The 19112-nt window shown below is 41.8% G+C and overlaps 1 protein-coding gene across 1 annotated transcript in view; it reads right to left on the bottom strand.

The window, feature by feature from the left end:
• ntrk2a (neurotrophic tyrosine kinase, receptor, type 2a) overlaps nucleotides 1–19112 on the bottom strand; it is an 87849-nt gene that overhangs the window by 45277 nt on the left and 23460 nt on the right. The gene's annotated exons all lie outside the window — the stretch shown is intronic.

Genomic DNA, 19112 nt, shown 5'->3' with positions numbered 1-19112 from the left:
CTGAACGCAGCGTTGTTTACAAAGTAAGGATTGTGTGTGTGTGAGAAAGCACCGACGGGTTCAGTGGGTTCAACTTCAATAAGGTGCCTAAATCTGCAGGAGTGTGTGTGTGTGTGTGTGCTGGTCCAGAAGGTCGGGTCCGTAGGGAGGTTGGTATGTGTGTATTTGGGGAAGATGTAGGTTAATGGCTGTCTCTGTCCCTCCGATCTGAATAATTCATCCAATCGGAGGCTTTTATGTATCTCTGAAGGCACTCTGTGATTGGTTGATCAGGCTGCTGCATCCCAAAGCTCTCCCTGCTTCTTCTACCTTTAGAGGTTGATAATGGACACCGTACACCTGACCATCACCGTCTGTGTGTGTATGTGCAGCCATTCCCTTCATTTTTTTGTTTTGTCGGTCGGACGTGCCCCTATCCATCTATAATTCATTTTCTATGTTCTCGCTCCTATTTTGTCTCCCACAAACACACACACACACACACACACACACACACACACACACACAGAGACACACACACTCATAAACACACACACACACTCATAAACACACACACACACAAGCACACTTTCTCTCTTTCTTTTAGTCTCTTGTGTGTCCATCTCCGTTAGCGTGAGACCACCTCCACAGGGATGTTCTGAAACAATGCACAGCCTGAAGGGAAACACAAAAAACACAAACAATAACAAAAACAAAACAACTGTAACAAAAGAAAACAACACAACTGCAAAATAATAATAACATAAATGATAATAATAATAATAATAATAATAATAATAATAATAATAATAGGATGGGTGGAGAAAGAACACAAGGTTTTTTTGCAATGTGCTTGAAATTCGTCGTTTAAACCATTTTCCTTTTCTTCTTCAGTCTTTCAAATGGAGCTACATGTTAATATCCTTGTATTGTTTGTCCACCCTTCATAGAGCTTTACGTACTGTGAGTAAAGAGTTTTGGGGGTTAAGAAAAATCTAGGATTAGAGAAGAGAGAGGTTTAGTAAATTAGCCTAATGTTATTTACAAGAGAGAAGCAAACAGGGTCTTGTAGTCAGTCTGCCTGGCGATAGAATATAATATATGGAGTATATAGAAATACAGGCACAAAAAACCCTGGCTAAATGCAAAGGCGGGGCCTCAACTGTAATTTCAAACGTGGTCGGAGCCTCCAATTGTAGTAACTATTTTCAGTCCAAATTGATTTCTAATAGTCGGTATCAGTCTCGGCCCTGAAAAAGCCACATCGGTCGACCCCTCGTTAAGATATTTCAGTCTGGACCAAAGTGTTGGATAATTCTACCTAAACTAGTAGCACGCCTTGATCAGTATGTCCTAGTGTGACTAACTAGCATCCTAGACTAACATCATCTGCAAGGTTCCTCCTCGTACGTGAGTAAATCTATTAGTGTAACTGGCGCACACACTCCACTATCTCTGTCTGTGTATTCATTTATAAATCATGCAGCAAAGGTCACTCTGATATTTTACACAGATCCACAGCGGAGAACTTTCCCGGTAAAGTGCTTATTTGTTTAAAAAAAAAAAAAAATTACTCACAGTCGGGGTGACTTGACCTTTTACCAAAGCATGAACTAAATTCACTCATCGATCGCACACACACATCTGAACTTTACTTTATAGTCTTCAGCCTTCCCACTGCGCCACAATCAATGGACTCACTCATACCTACTTATAATGCTCCTTCATACCAGACAGCACAACGGGCTGTTTATCCAACTGTTTCATCCTTCGTGTAAAGAAACAAGGATATAATTCAGATGCAGATAATCAGCTGCATGTGTCTTTGTAAAATTACAGGCTGATACCAACACCTGGCATGTCACTGTGAGGGTCCGTGCCAGCCAAACATAACAGCCTTATCAGTGTTGGGAGGATTATGTGTACATTACCAACCTGGCAGTTTACGACGGAGGCCGAGCCAGCCAGGAGGAATAAAACCTCTCTGCTGGATGTGGTATTAAGGTTTAAATGCATTCCAAATATCTGAGAGAAAATGAGAAATGTCACCAAAAAACCTCTGGCCGGAGTTTATGCGTGAGAAAAGCAGTCGGAGAAAGATGTGAGTCATGTCTCGCAAAACATCAAACAGACAAGGGGAGCGATGGAAATAAGGTATATAACCGGCAGAGTCCAGCTGTGTCACAGCAGTAGTTTTAATTCAAGCTCATGTAACTTTATGTCTTCGGGGGTTGTGTTTCTATTGATTTACTGCTGCAGCGCTACAAATGCCAAGCTAGCACAACAGAAATACAGCTTCTAATCATTTGGACAACACTTAATGTTTGCCTTGTGTCTCCCACTGTGTTTGAGAGGGGATGTATGCCAACTCATGCAGGTACTGAACATTTTGTTTACCAGTAAAGGTGATTTTCTTGTACTCGTGCCGTGACGCACAAAGAAAAAAACCTTTGTCAAACAAGAAAGAGTTTAAGAAGTCCTGAGATATGTTCAATAGAATTGCTTTTAGTCTCTACACTCACAGGAGATCTTCAATGAACTCAAGATATTCAGGGAACCAGCTAAATTTAGAAGTGAGGGTACAAGAGGAACATCCCGGGGAACCTTATGAAAAAAAGGGTTCCTGGAGGATCTTTTGTTAGGCTCCTGCAGATTAGTTTAGTGTTTTGTTCCTGCAGAGCACAGAAGTGGTAGCTTTTTTGTTGTATTTATTTATTCATTATTTAATTGTGAGGTCAAAACTATTGTGTAGAAGTCCCATTGTGTAAGACAAAATCACCTGTTGCGCAGGGTGGGGCGACTGGCTCCTAATGAATGAGTGGAAGCAGCTTGAGGCATTCCCCTCCCAGCCAATCAGGGTGTGACGACGCCCTTTTGTGAAGGCTTAAGAGAGGTGGGGAAAGGCACCCAGGTTGGGCTCACTCTCATTCTGAATCTGTCCCTGACACACTGCAGACCTCATCCTGATCGATTGCCACCCAGAAACTCTGGTCTGTTTAGGCCCCCCATTGAGATATATTACCTCAGTGGGGGGCCTATATATTACCTATGGCCTATTTTGGAAAATGAATGGTGGGATTTAACTGACATAAAAGCCACAGATTGACAGAAATACAGGCTGTAGAGCACTATAAAAGTTTTAAAACCTCATCATCAGACATGAATGGGAATTAAAAAATGTGTTTTGGTCAACTTCAGCGCTGTCTGCAGACTACAGCGTTAAATTTAAACCTGCAACATACCTCACCACCAACACAACCTTAGATTACAAGTAAATGACGAGGCGTGGATTTAATATGGATGTAATTCTACATCGGTCGGGGATAAAGTCCTTAAACTGGACTCTCAATAATTAGTGTAGGAGGTGCAGTGTAATTCCTTTAGCTTCTCTCCAAAAACTAATGAGGGCCAGAGGTTAAAAGAGTCTGGGATTGTGGTGATACTCATCCTCTATTAGCATCTGTCTGCTTACTGACTGAAAACAGCTCTAATGAATAAACATACAGTACTGAGGGATACATTCGGATTGTGTTTAATCATACTGTAACGGCAGCCACGCTTGTTACGCCCTGTCACTAGAGCGATATCTCCGCTACCACACTCTGCAGGTTTGAGGAAGGAGGGATGTGTAATTAGGTGGCCTGTACAGTGGAAATAAAATAAGAGCAGGCGAGTAATGGCTGAGACGTCTGTCAGCATGGGAATGTAAAGGAGAAAACCATTCCAGGCAGCTGACACTTTATGATAAAGGACGGGGTGAGGCGAGCCAAAAACAACAGCCTGCCCTCCCGCCTCAGCTGGGTTTATCATTTCTGTTTTATGGAAAAAATGAGAGACAAATGTGGAGATTTGCAGTGGACTTAAGAGTTGCCAAGAAGAAAACAACAAACTTGTCACAAACACTCAATTTACTACCACAAGACAAAACACCCACATCACATCCACCTCGAGGAAAGTTTCTTGAGAATTGCGGCTCTAATTTGCACAAATAATACAGTGATGGTGACGGATAACCGTGTAGGTGTAGTGGATGTTTGGTGGATTAACATTCCCAGGACACAGCAGAGGAATGTAACATCACGGGGGTTTAGTGGTATCGCAGACGGTTTCCATGTGATGGTTTATGCATTTAGCGGAGACAGAACTGGGTCAGGGTCCAACTTCTTAACTGCAAAAATACCTCTATCAATCCAGGAAAGATGCAGCTTCAGACAAGAGCTTACAGTCATATATTAACTTTGTGTCAATGCTACAAACTAACAATTCAGAATAAAAGTCAACTGGAATGGCAGTCGGTAGAGTGCATACCTCCGCCAAGGCCCAACAATCTCTTTTGAGTCAACCAAGCCAAGGTCAAACTTGACAGCCCCGTATATAACTCTTAATCATAAACCATCCATAACTGCTTAACCATAATTTAGGGTCCGCATCAGATTGTACCCACTCATAGATACCGGCTGCCTAAATGTTCCTGTTTTTCATGCATTATTCCCTCCATCAAGGAGGTTATGTTTTCACCCATGTGCGTTTATTTGTTGGTTTGTCTTCTTTCTCACCTAAAATGTCTTGAGAAACATCTTTCTGCTCAGCTGCCTTTTGTAATGTAAGAGAACGTTTCTCAAACGAGCTGCCATGCTGGCCCTGTTTGAAGTCCTGGAACACCTGGTCTATGACTGGCGTTCGTCCAATTGGATGCAGCCACTGAGTGTTTGCGTGGTTGTCGGAGGGTGTAGCCTATTTTGTTCAAGCGTGCAAAGCTGGGAAGCGGTACATGCCCCTCGCGTCAAATGATGCCTGTGGACACGTACCATCAGGGGATAATGCATGGAGCTGGGTATGTGGCTGGTATTCACTCTACAGATAGCCATCCTAGTTCACTGTGAAATTAATGAAAAATGCTCACACTGTTAAAGAAAGTGAGAAAAAATTCGAAATTTATTCGGATCTGCACCGAAGGTTAATGGGGTCTATTCTGGGCCGGGACCCATCCTCCATCCAAGTTCTGTGGAAATCTGTTCAGTAGTTTTTGTGTAATGTTGCTGACAAACCAACCAACAAACAGACACGGTTGAAAACATGACCTCCTTGGTGGAGATGATAACCTGACCTCAATCCAGCTCTGTAAGGACCAAACTGTCCCTGAAAAATTCAAGAAGTGAAGCTGGCTGGATGTCGTGATTTATATCTAAAACTCAGCCATGGTTCCTTCACAGTGGGCCTGATAGGGATATAAAAATAAAATCAGCAATTTTGTGTGTGTGTGTTGTTGATCAGTTGTGTAACTCCAGCGCTGTGAGATATTAAATTAAATAAAATCAAATGAGGAGTATTGCAGCGTTGGTCACAGTGTGCAGACTGATTTTTTTTTTCCCCTCATGCTTCTATTTATAGAACAGCACCTGTTATTTTGTTTATACCAGCAGCTGCCTGTTGTTTGACTGGCTGTTAAATATTTCAAAAGAAACACATTTTGGCACTTGATGTTTCAGCTTTTTGATGCTCGGTACCTCAAAGCAGCACACCGCCCAGATTTTAAGTTACAATTTTAACCTTAAAAAAAAAAATCCTCATCAAGTCATGTCTGGCTGCCAATCATCGTCAGTCCCTCCTGGAGGAGAGAAAAATGTTTCCATTTGTGACTCACATCATAAACAAAGCCAGTAAAAAAAAAAAGAGGCGGCATGATGCAGTAATGAACTCGGGCTTTACGATTTGACGTCTTGCGTCTGCTCGCATTCCACCGTCGACTGCTGACTTTTAGTCGGTCCCAGGTGTGGCGTGCGTATGAAGGTAGTGATTCACTCGCCTCCCAGACTCAGCTAGTGATAATGATTTAGTTTTGGAGCAGCACAGGTTGGCGATGACGCAGGTTCCCATGGCAACAGCATGCAACGGGCAACGGAAGTCGACCGTGTCACGCTACAGACCGTCTACACACATCTGTACATGCACACACACACACCCGCACACACCACAAGGCTCCATTCAGACTATTCATCAAGCTGTCCTGAGAGAGAGAAAAGTGTCAACATTCAACACTGAACTACCTTTCATCAGCTGAGGAACCAACACAAATCTACTCTGCACTTAACGGTGATTTAACATTCTTTCAGAGCTCTTTTTCTTCGTTCACCCGTCTCACACACGTTGGATCAGATTATGACAAGGTGGTGAGAAAATTATGCTTCTCGTTGCAGTCCGACTGACTTAAAGGAATGGTATACAAACAGTAAATGGACTGCATTTATACGCTTTTCTAGTTTTATTGACAACTCAAAGTGCTTTAAAGGCCCTGACAAATGAGGCCGATGGTGTCAGTGAGCATCAGTGGCTCGAGTGGAAGTGGACGGCTGTTTGGTCAATTCAGCATGTCGAATCAACGGTGGAGAGAAATCACTGTGATTGGCTGTTCAGGTAAGCGGATCAGGGAAACCCCCTTCAGCCTGTCCCTGTAGTATTCATGATTTCACCCAATTAGCGCGGTTTCTTCTTTTACTCCTCTGTCTCTTCGCCGGTGCCACTTGCAACTTCTTATCCGACATGTTCTCGCTTAGAAGAGGCTATTTTAGGGAGAGTGGTGTCAAAAAATACTGCTTAATCATAACAACGGTTTGTGTATTGGCAAAGACGTATTTCCTTTCACACAGGCGAAGGACGTACAAGCTTGTTGGGCATTGCAGGTAGTCTTAGGGATGTGTTCAAGTGCAGCTTTTTGTGCCGAGCCACAGGAGATGTGAGTTGACACAACTGTCAGCCTTTGATGCAGCTAGTTTTTTGTCAGTTTGGTGCGTCAAGGCCTTCCAACACAAGTCAGCATTCACGACACGTTGACCGCAGGGGCCGGATCAGACCACCAGCCCTCAGATTAGTTGACGACCGCCACAGCCACCCAAGGAGACATTACAGCTGTGACAAAATAACACAGGTCATCAGTTGTGGCCTCGTTGCATCATGTCATCATTCATTTCTTTTTTTTTAAACCAATGCAGTTTGTTATATTACCTTGCATTAGAGCTGAAACGATTCTTTGGAGTAAAATACCCCAAAATCCTCATGTGTCAGCAAATCAGCCCTTAATATTTACTGGTTTTCCAAATATCTCTGGCTTTCCTGTTATTCAGACTAAACAAGCAGTTTAATTATAATACCTCGGGGCTCTGGATGATTTTCAGGTGTTTAATACAAACAAACAATTAGTTGTTTAATCAAGAAAATAATGGATGGATTTGGTAATTAAAATAATTACTTGCAGCCCTAACATGCACCTATCTGTACTCAGCCCAAATGATTTACATAATCCATTTGTGTGATATGCAGCGACTGAAATGTGCTTTTTCACTCATACTAAGCAATGAGGATTACTCATACAAACATACACAAACACATATTCTTCCTCATTGTTTTCATTGTATTCTGCGCGCCATCTGTCTGTTTAATCAGCATCTTCTCAGGACATACGTTTTGTTTTTTTTTCCCGTGGCTTCAGACTGCTTCCTGCTCGCTTGCTCGCATTTTTCATCAGTTGTCTGATGTCAGCTAAGAAACCCTTGGACAGCTCAGCAAAACGGTAGGTCTTGGCACTGGACCGTGGAGTGGACTTTAAGAAACACAGTAATAAATCCAAGTGGCTGCTCTCCGAGGCTGCTAACGTGCAGTTTGTGCTGTAGTCTCCGGATGGTTTGGTTTGTTTCTGAACATTAACGCACGTCATACGGGAACGAACACGAGCTCATGCATCAGGAAAAACAATCAGGACTGTGACTGACACTGTCGTCTTCTCTCTGCCAGACATAAACATATACAAATCAAAGACTCTCTTTCTACTCGTCACATTTTCTTTCCGTCTGTAACAAATGTTTGTTGCTCTTTTTCTGCATCCTTCACACACAAACACAAGTGTCTGGGATTTTAATCCTTTTGTAATCCTTTTTTTAACTTAATTGTGGCATGTGATTCCCATCAAAACAAATTTAAATTAATCAGCTTTCCAATTAAAACAAGCATTATATGGCACCAATGTCACTGTGCCACTTCATGTTTTCATTTACAAAGATTTTCTAAAGGTTATATGAACTAATATATGAACATAACAGTCATAACTTGGACCAGATGGGCTCTCCATCACTTTATCTCCAATTTGGAGAAAAAATGTGTTTTTTAATTTGATTTAAGTTATGCAGGTAGCCTCTTTTGATGGGGAACACTAGTAAAGAGACTTTCAACATCAACATGACAAAAAAAGATAATCCCCTCACTGTAATCCTGCAAATTACTTCATCAAAAATTCGTTCAGATCTTTACATATGATTTTTGGCTGGAGGGGACCAGCCCTGCAGATGCATTTGTCTGTGGTCGACTGAAGTTGCAGCATTGGTCCAGGCAGTCTTCGTCATGATTTGGACTTTGTGAGGAGGTTTCTGTGCTTCGTGCCTTGTTCTGTGTCTTAACTGTACTCAGAGGTGCTCTGCAGAGGCTGGGCGTGTCCTTCCTGGATGGCTGGAGTGCCTGCCGCTCTCACACCTGCAGCTATTCATCAATGCCAGCTTAAATACTCAGGTCTTCTTTCCACTCGCTGCCAGATTGTTTCTGCTCATCCTCGTGGTATATGGCTACACTGCTAGTGCGACCATTTGTGACTCTTGTGTATTCTCGTGCTCCTATGAGACTAATTTTGTTCTTTAAGTGTGTTCCTGTGCAAACTCCGTGCTCCAGCTCCACAGCCAACCTTCCACCCTGCCTTATGCACCACTGCTGCCTTAATCCTAATGTGGATTCACCGAGTCTCCCTGACCTGTGCCTCCACCTAAGCCTCAGCATGCACCATCGTGAGCCCCAGTCCCTCCACTGCCCACTACCTGAGCAACCTAATAAATTCCTCTCAACCTTTTAAAGTTAATATTGCCTTGATGTCTTGTTGAACATCCACAATCTTGGAAAGTGCATTGTAAATATATCTCGTTCAAAACTCACAGATTATGGACCAAAAACTCAATGTCTTTGATGCAACGCCAACTGAAATGTTATTATTCAACGTAAGAACATATTTTTTGTCATCACTTTGATTGTATTTTTGAAAAACATCTGTTTTAATCGGTAAGTTCTCAGGAAAGGCGTTGGTTGTTTTCTGTTAGCTTTGTGCTGCTTGTGGTTTGGTTTGTGTGTATTGACATGGTGATACATCTAACTGCTTTTATTCTTCACTGGAGCTTCAAGCACTTTTATTGTAGTATAAAGGAGATTTGTTTGTTCTGAAGAGACTTTGGAATACATTATACAGGTATAAACATGTACTGAAGTACGAGGAAAAACACAAAACTGAACTGAGTCTTCCTCTCAGGCACATTTACGTACAAACAGAGGACTCTGCTCCTTCATTCATTTCTTTTTTAAATTCTCTCTGCATGTCTAGCACCCCTACCTCTACCATTTCCCTTCCCCACACACACACATACAGCAGAGCAGACCTGCTGAACTTAGCATTAGCAGTGATGGGAAGGCTGGGCCAAGACGACAGAGGCATCATCCTGGCTCAGTCTGGACAGGCAAACGATCAATTGATCAATCAATAAAACCTCTATCTGTTATAGTGCTGTTCCCAATCACTCAGTAGTGCTGCTCTCTCTCTCTCTTTCTTCTCTCCCTCCCTGCTGTGCAGAAAATGCTGCACGGACGCACAAATAAACACAACACAACAGCAGCTAGACACAGTAAATGATATTGGCACGCATGTTTGCCAATGCTCATACATATTCAGGAAAACTGGGGACTTTTCTGTGTGCGTGTTCATGCCCGTCTCTTGGCCGCTGGAGTGCATCTGGACTAGGTGATGATCGATAGCTAAAGCCTTATTAACATAGACCCGATCATACCGACATTCACTGTACTGCCAAGAAAAAGGCACATTGATGCAGCATATACACACTGTCTGGCAGCAGTGACATTTACTGAGCGATCAGCGGGACCTTGAACAACAACACACTTTCAAACCGACTGAGGAGAAAAAATCACAGTGACATGATGTATACGTGAACGCAGTACGAATGTTGATGAACGGTCTTCGGTCTGATGACTTGAATCTGATGACAAACTCAACAAAGACTAAACTAGATTTTGACTTTAACAAATGTATATAACAAAAAAAAAATGAATGAACTTTTAATCTTCCTGACAACAGATGTGATATGAATCAAACTGACAGCAGCCAGGATGGAGATGTGGCTCAGTCTGGCAGTACACACCAGCACATTATCACATTTGGACAGCTGTACTTCAATTTTGAGGTACTTCACCTGAATATTTATGTTAAGGCTGTATTTACTGATAACTTAACACATTCAGATTATCATTTAAAGCACTTAAAAGGACTCTGCAAGGACTGTGCAACTTCTGTGTTGGGCCGGCCGTTAGTTCACGTTAGTGAACTCCATTTCTAAACGTTAGCGACTGGAGAGAGGCACTGAGACGAGGCACCTGACAATGTACATAAAGTCACCTCCTTTGGGCTGTCGCGGAAAATCCGACCCGAGTCCTTCACGGAGAAATCCACAGCTTTTAACAACTTAAACAAATCATCCACAGGCTTGTATAGGCAGAGAGAGAGAGATGGGGAAGGTTTCATTTTTCATGTCACGTCACAATCTGCTCACTTAAGGCGAATTAAAAAGTGATTAATACATGTTGATCGCTACAAAGTGTTACATAGAGCCACTTTAACAACTATTTAATTTTGATTAAAAGAAGATTAAAGAAAAGTAAACACAGCCCAGAGAGACTGGAGAACAGGGCTCCACTGTTATCGTACATTTCTACTTTTCCTCGTGCAACATTTACATGACTTTTACTTGAGTTTTTCTACACTGTGATCTTACTAATTCATCTTCACTAAAAGAAGTTTGGACATTTGGACATTTTAACAAAATATCCCTTGTCCACTGATATAAATAACAAACTTCCCCAGCTGCAAACTGTATCAGCTTCAGCTAATTAACATCAGTGTGTCAGTCGCTGCTATAGGGCAGTCGAAGTTATTGGAATCTCAAATTTCCTGATTATTTTGAGATGACCACCACAACTGTTATAAAAAAAGATGTGCAGAGTAAACGTATCAGATAATTAATCTTAAACGCATCTGAATATTAGTTTTTATCCGAGGTTGGAGTCTAAAAAATGAGGCTGCACTTCACTGCACAGAAGCGCCTTCTAGGCAACAAAAAGCACAGACGTCGCATTAATCTTTGCATTTTAGTTTTTTTTGTTCCATGTTGTTGAAAGCTGAAGATGATAAATGGATTCAAATCTTGATGAAATGCTGTCGAACTCAGTCAGACCCGAACAATTTGCATTCAAATGCTATGAATGTATTTGAAAGTAATACATAGAAATCCTAAAGTGTACTATATTAACTGTTACACTGATTAATAACTCAGTTGATTTCGTGAGTCTGTGACAACTACAACTCAAACGCTTTCATACACGGTATAATTCTCACCCTAGTACACTTCTTTTGTGTGCAGCCACAGTTCATAAAAGGATCTGCAGAGTGTGTTTTTGTCTATTCAGAACCATTAAAGCTTAACGGTGCGCCGAAATCAAAAGTAGCTGAAGGTCTCGCGTGCATACACAACACAAGGCTCTGCCTGCCTCGTATCTGTGGTGGATGAAAGCCGTTTGCTTGCTTTTGTTAGATGGAATGTTTGTTATGATAAAACCGCTGGCCTCCATGTAAACACTGGCACAACCTGCTTGCGTTTCTCAGAAAATTGAATCACAAAGATTTTTCTTTCCTCAGAGTTCAGTGGTACTTAGAGGAAACGGATGCACCGCCAATATTAACTGCGCTGCCAAGGGAATATCAGGATACACTTGGGTATAGGCCATGTAAAAATACTTTCCAACAATTAACTATAAACCGTCATTTTGCGGCAAATTGTGATGTTTATGCAGCGATTACATGTCGGTGGAGCCGTTGCTTCCAGCCATCTGAAAATGCCATTAAAGGAAAATGATTTCCATTAATAAAATACAGCTGCCGCCAGAAAACCTCACTTCCCCGACTTTAGTGTCTTTAACGTCCTAAATATGTAGATGGTGCGTGTGCTGACTAAGCTTTGTGAGGCCCTGATTTCCTTGCATGACCATTTTAAGTCAATTTATGTTCTCCGATACGCATGGGGCGGGGGGGTCATATATGGCAAAATCAAATGAGGTCACACTGACCATTTTAAAGTGCTTCAGAATAATCGGATTTTTAAAAAAGCCCTCGTATTTCAAAATGGAAACAAATTCTACCTCCTCAGCTGCTCTGCGATGATTTCATCTGCACAGATTGTACATATACATAATGTCCTGTTCCCTCGCTTCACTTCCAATTTCAGCTATCTAATTTTTCACTGCTCTGGCTGTTCGCAAAGGTCAGACTGACCAATACAAGACAGGAAATGACAAAGATGAATGGAGAGAGAGAGAGACACCAGCTGATCGTCACTATCTTCATGTTCTCTGACCACCAACGCTTTCCCTTTTCAAAACAGACCATTAAGGCTTTTTATTGTTCTCTGTCTGATTTCACACATGGGTGCTTTCATATCTTAAAAAAAGTAATAGAAAAGGAAATCACAGGCGGCATTTTGATCACAATAAAAGCTAATGATTTCAACTTGCTTCCATTTCCTGTAATCAGTTTATTCAGGAAACCGTTTTCTAATGAGTATCTGAAACAGCTGCCGTGTGTCTCTGGTTTAAAAACCTGAAGCAGAGATGTGTGGCGATGCGAGAGGTGTGTTTGTCACATTTCTACGATGCCTATTAAATATATTTTGCAGGTTTTGCACAATGGAAACACTTTAAAGAGCCATACATGGTAAATACATTAAAGGGGACATATGCTTCTTGGATTTGTCCCCTTCCTTTTTATAATGTGCATGTAAAAAGTCAACGCCAAAGACAGTTATTCATTCCTGTAGAAAGCAGAGCTCCTGGTCTTTACTGCCTGAGATGCTTCGTCAGCAGTCCACCGTTAACGTAACTTATCTACATCATCGTGTAAGACGGCACCACGTCGAGCTGGAGGACTGCCCTCCACCTTAAATGAAAGTCCCACCCACCTCACTGTCTGTCGTTGTTATATGAAGATGCTAAAACTAGACAGCTTTCCCTGGATATTTTTAATGAGAAACCACTGCCGTTCAACATCTGTAAGCATGAAACCTGGATGTTTTTGTCAAGACAAGGGCCACAACAAAGCTAAGGCAACAATCAACACAGAGGTCTTCATCTCCCCATCTGAGAATGTCAAGACCCAGTGGAATAACTTTTTATAACGATTGTTATTTTTGTAGGTCGGCCTGTTGAATTAGGCACGAGCATGTTGCACGGCTAATGTGGCTACTCAATGCCTGAGGTGATGTTGGACTAAAGGTGAAGTCAAGAGAAACTGTGTGGACATTAAGCCTCATTTGAAGCCAACTAAACAACAATTAGTACACTGGATGCAGGTTTTAATAAGTTGCCTCTTGTCTGTTTTGCTGCAGGATCCTCGCTGATGTGTGTGTGTTTGCTGTGTGTAGATTTCCTGGAAAGACTGGAAGATAACGATAATAGCTGCGTGTGAAAAACAAATTCAAACTGCAGAAATGTATCTTGGCATCTTTGTGTAACTTTGATTAGCAAACAGCAGTTGGCTTGCTAACAGTGAAGACTGTTATAAAGCTGTAAGGCTGCTGTAATGTTAGTGGCCTGCTGGGCAGTGAGGATTATACTGGTCCTATTCCCTCATTAGAAGATGATGTTTTTGTTTTTTTGTCATGTTATTCACTATAAGGATGCAGCCAACTCAAAGCTAAACACCAGCAGAGCTGACCGGACACATGGTGAGCGGTGTTTTGTTGAAAAATATTTAAAAAACAACAAGAAGATGCCATTTATGTTATAAGTAAAGACACCACACAAATGCAACTAGGCACTGATATTTAGTGTTTTTCTGATTGAAATGATGAAATCAAAACCTGAACTCAAAGTATGTCCTTCTCAAGATGAGTGCACACCAGACGTCAATGTGAAACTGTGCACTAAAACACAATCGCTTGTCAAGTGTAATGCGTACAAAAAGTGCACAGACAAGGTCTTCAGGCAACGTTTCACTTTGGAAAAGAGCAGTTTTCCATTTTCACAGCTCTTCAAACAATCACTGCCCTCAGGATCCGCCATAGGCGTTTAGTCTTTTCTTCCTCCAGCTCTCAGCGCTAAAAATCTGCAAACAAACACAACTGTGCCATGAAAAACACGATTCAGTGAATGAATAAACACCAGCACATTCAGGGCCGTCTGTTCTATCCATCAAATTATGTTGAACGACGGGATTCAGAGAAAAATTTTATTTACTGTTCCCTCAGTTTAGATTTGAGCGGGTATGTTTGCATCACATTGCCATTTGTAATAATCGCCTGTCACATAAATGCATCGTGCTGATTTTAAACTGCCCGTGGGAAGGGAACGTTTAAGAGTCCGTTCTTGATTAAAAGCTTTGTTTTGCTGTCTACTTTATCCGCATCTCATCTCGTCTCTCATCTGCGTGTATCTGTCTAACTCGAATCACAACGTTTAACACGACACACACATTTGACTGGCTGAGTAGCGTCTGCCGTAAAGGCTACAAGAGCTGTGCAGGTTAAAACAAAAATGTTATACTGTAGTTCTCGATGACGTCTGGGTGACGGTGAAAGTAAAATTGATTACCACGGTGGCTACTACTGCATCAAAGAGATTAAAACTATTGGTTATAACCTGCGTTTTATTTTTGTAGCGTCAGCCATCAGTTCTGTTGGTTATGAGAACATTTTAGTAGCCAAATGAATTGCTGAACTGCTGGGAACACATTGACACATTGTGTTACAGTGTTACAGTTAAAAACATCAACCAAGTCGAACAGACTGGTATTTTTCTCTATTTTATATTACCATTCAGTCTCAGTACAATTGACTTGATCTTCCCATCTTACATTTAAAGCAAAGATTTTGATAAATGAGTTCGAACCTGCTATAAAACTGGTGTGCTCATTCAAAGGACTAACAATATAATGTCAATGGCTTTTATTGTTGTTTCACATTTTCTTTTGCAGCTGCATAATGTGCATTATGTGTATAACTGTGCATTAAACTGCATAGCAGTTCAAGTGTCTACTTTTCAATGTGAGTACTTGCAGCATTAAATAACCCACTGAGGTTCAAACAAGTTGTTACTGTGGTAAGGACACAAATAAGAGACAACGTGCTCGAGTCACGTATACGGCTTCAGTACGGGGCGATAATTCTTGTTCTTCTTATTCACCTCATATCAATTCAATTTTCCTTTTTCCACAAAGTGGTCTGCTGTAATGTGTGTTGTGTTCAACCAAAAAAGTCAAACTTGGCCAAATGTGTTAACTTTCATCTCTCAAAGCAGTCAGGCAAGAACTCTGCCTGAATAAAATATAGTCGAAACTTACCAATTCATATGGTTTCAATCAAGAAATAATTGATCAAAAAATACCAAGACTAAGAACCCGGCCAGGCTTTTTAATTCCACATTTTGATACTACAGAGGCACATTTCAGTCCGCTGAAAGTACTGAGGTTCGATACTCCAAAAACAGAATCACAGATCGCTTTTTTTCAGCCTCTCTTACTTTGTGGTTCAACTCATTCAGTTTTTGCTTCCTTTGCAAAAGTTTAGTGGGTGAGCGGTATTTGTCAAAAACCTCAGAGCTGGAGGCAAAAGCTGCTTTTTCTGCAGGGAGAGGAAGCAGCAGCAGAAGAGGAGGAGGAGGAGGTGGTGGTGGTGGGTACGCTGAGCATGCTCGATAGTGCCTCAGGCCGGGAATAGAGCTCTGCTGACCTTGAGGGTGTCATATTGATCGATAAACAGTGAGGAGCTGTGTGTGCGCGTGAGAGGGAGGGAGAGAGATGGAGGAGTGTAACTCCACCAAACAAGGAGAAAACTGAAACCTGCACTAATGATGAATCATTGATAAGTGGACAAGAGAGGACTTTCTCCTTCCATCTCTCTCTCTGTTTTTCTTTTCCTCTCTGCCTCGCTCTGTTTCAGTTTTTAACATCTGCTTTGGAGCGTCTTCTCCTCTCTCCTCTCCTCTTTGCTTTCTTTTAATCTCTTTCTGTCTATCACTTCCTTCCTGGCTTGTCAAATGTCAATTTTAGCATCCGCTCTCTCTTCCTCTCCATCGCTCACGTTCCCCACTTCACATTTTCTTTTCCACTTTCAATCACTCCTTTTTTTTTCCCGTCTTGACATTTCCGTCTCCCTCCTGCGTCAGAACTCAGGTTAACGTTGATGCTTCCCTCCCTACAGGTGCTTCGAGGGCACCAAGCTGCCGCGTCCTTCCCTCTCCGCCTGCACTTTCTGATCTGTTTTCTCTTTGTGCAGTCTGCCGTCAGTTAGACGGTCGTTATGTGTGATTTTGTGGAAACTTTTAGGCTTCCTGCAGGCCAATTTTAAGCCAGCATGCTACAAGTTTTTCCGTTCCTCAGGGTCCAGATCTTAGTTTTCATGTACTTTGATCTCTCTGACAAAATAGTTCTTAATTTCAAAAAAGACTTCCTGAATAAATCTAATCTAACAAACATCCGTTCCACATGTATTAATTTTTTTATATACTCCAGTTTCAATAACAACAGCTGCCGGCTCCTGAACTTTACAAGATTACCGTCCTTGTGAGCCAATTTGTGGCGAAGAGGACTCATCCAGGACACAACTCCAAATTTTGTTAGGTGAAATGTAGCCTCGCTGTGGTATTTTGGACCCAGACTCAGACGGTGTAGCTGCTTCCTCCTGTTTCATACCACGCAAATAGTCTCACCAAACCTGATTTGCCTTCTCTCTGACAATAGAAGGCCATATTGATCAGACAGGTTTAGCCTCATTTGTGAGCAGGTTAGATCCTAAATGATGCTGACGTACACACAACTAAAACAGGAGAGAAATTTCTGTTTTGAGTCCCTCTGGTTTGAATCCATATACTGTGACACTTTTTACTTTTAAGTAGCTAATACATTGTTTCTGGATAGAAATGTTGCTTGAATCCGCTACACAATATACCGGTTATAAAAAACACCTAAAACAAAAACCTAAGGCTGCTTACCAATTGACTGACATTTAATATCTTTTATTACGACCCATACGTAATGTTTGTTGTTAAGCAGTGACCTCTAGCGGCTCTAGTAATTATTACAGCTGCAAAAGAGGCAGTATAGGCAGGAGGTCGGACGTGCTGTTACGCTGCGACGGCCATGTTGTTTTGATAACGATGATATATGACCTATTCCGTCGTTTAGGTATGAGGACGTGTTGTTTGACTTAGATTACAGCCAGCAAACTTTAGTGTTTTGGTTCACTGTCTCAGTATAAGTCACAGTCAAAGTATAACCTGTGGAGAAAAAGGTGTTTTGAACTTTATTCACAAGACTTCTTCAGCGTATTTTATCAGATTTGACTGGCGATTCTATACATGCAGTTTTTAGGTCTCAGTGACCATTAAAAGTGACGTTCTGGCCTTGTTAGCCAGAAATAACTGGCCAGGGCATTGCCAAGATGGCTGCCGAGTGGTTTTGGTGGATTGTTGAAAGGAGGGTTTGTGTCTGCTGGTTTTATAAACAAGCATTTGTTCACCAGCATGATAGCTATAACTTCATATGGTAATATGTTAGTGTTGTGTTCACAGCTTGTTGCCCGAAGTGACCAAACAATCTGATAAAACAGCTTTTACATATCACGGGCTAAGACAAACAAGATAGTCCAGATTTTCCGCAATGCTAAATCAACATTTACTCTCTCAACCTTATCACTACCCATATGGTTAATTTTATATTTAACCATATGTACTTACTCCCACCTGCCAGAGCATGAACACATCCTACATACTGTATATAGACAGTATATAAAATAGCCATGCTGTCTGTGCTTGTCAGCAGCGAGGAGATCGTGAGAAGTAACCTGCACCAAATGTTGCCCATGTTTATTGATGAGAGAGGAGCAGAACAGTGCAGTCAGTATAAATAATGTACAAAAGTGACGGCTCGGAGAGAGACGGACAGCGATTTAATCCAGAGTCACTGAGGCGAGTTGAGCTTTTTCTTATGCACACCTGCTCAATACGTTGCAATGCCTGACACGCTCTCCTCACACTTTCAAATCACAAGTTCATCCTCATCGTCAGCACTTACTGTCTTCATGTGGGTGTGTGTGTGTGTGTGTGTGCACGTGTTTATGATTTGGAAAAAACCACATTGCCATGACAAAGTGCTGTTTGTTTTTCATCAGCGCTGGTAGCGTGCTGCCATCTGCGGTTACATTTCTGCCGTTTGAGATGAACTTCGGTCCGATATATGAAATATGTGAAGGATTCTAACACACAGCAGTTATGTGGGCACAACTGTGGATTACTCACAACTCTCCAGCTCACTGTTTGACTCTCGTGTTCATACTGACGGTAAACTATCTCAGTCTCTCTCCGCTCGCTAGCCCAATGTCAACACGCTGCAGGGCACATACATCTGGATGTATGTGGCGCATGGGGGGGAAAGGAAGTCGACAGTGGAAGGAGAGAAGGATGAAGGCTCAGGAGGAGCAATCAGAAGGGCAAAACTGTAATGTGACCTGAAGTGCATACACATGCAAAAAACGCTTGAACACAAATACACACAGATCCAGATATATAGGGGGATGCTAGGAAACATTAGAGAGATCATTTCCCTCACAACAACTTCATTCACCTCTCCTGGAGAAAGAAGAAACCGCACACGAGACCATAAACACACAAACACACACACAATGTATACACTAGCTGCTCCATCTGTCTCGCTCTCCTCCTCTCTGGGGGGCCATAAATCAATCACTGCCAAAATACTCTTCAACAGTGCAACCGAGAGTCAAACACACACACACATTCACATACACATGGTTGCCAACATTTATTAAGTCTCTACATTTGCATTCACTTTCGTGGTTTTTGTAATTTGAATATCAAATGTGGACCTCCAGAACCGCATCAGAGGCGAAAGATTCAAGCGGTGCCAAAAGTTATTTATTCCTAAAAACAACTGCATCTTTAAACAGCAACAAAATGACTCCCTGAGAACGTTGGAT

Source organism: Pagrus major, chromosome 5 (assembly GCF_040436345.1).
Source record: "Pagrus major chromosome 5, Pma_NU_1.0".
In the NCBI taxonomy this organism is placed as follows: Eukaryota; Metazoa; Chordata; class Actinopteri; order Spariformes; family Sparidae; genus Pagrus; species Pagrus major.
The sequence above is the reverse complement of the archived record's forward strand: the minus strand, read 5'-3'. Positions and strand labels throughout refer to the sequence as shown.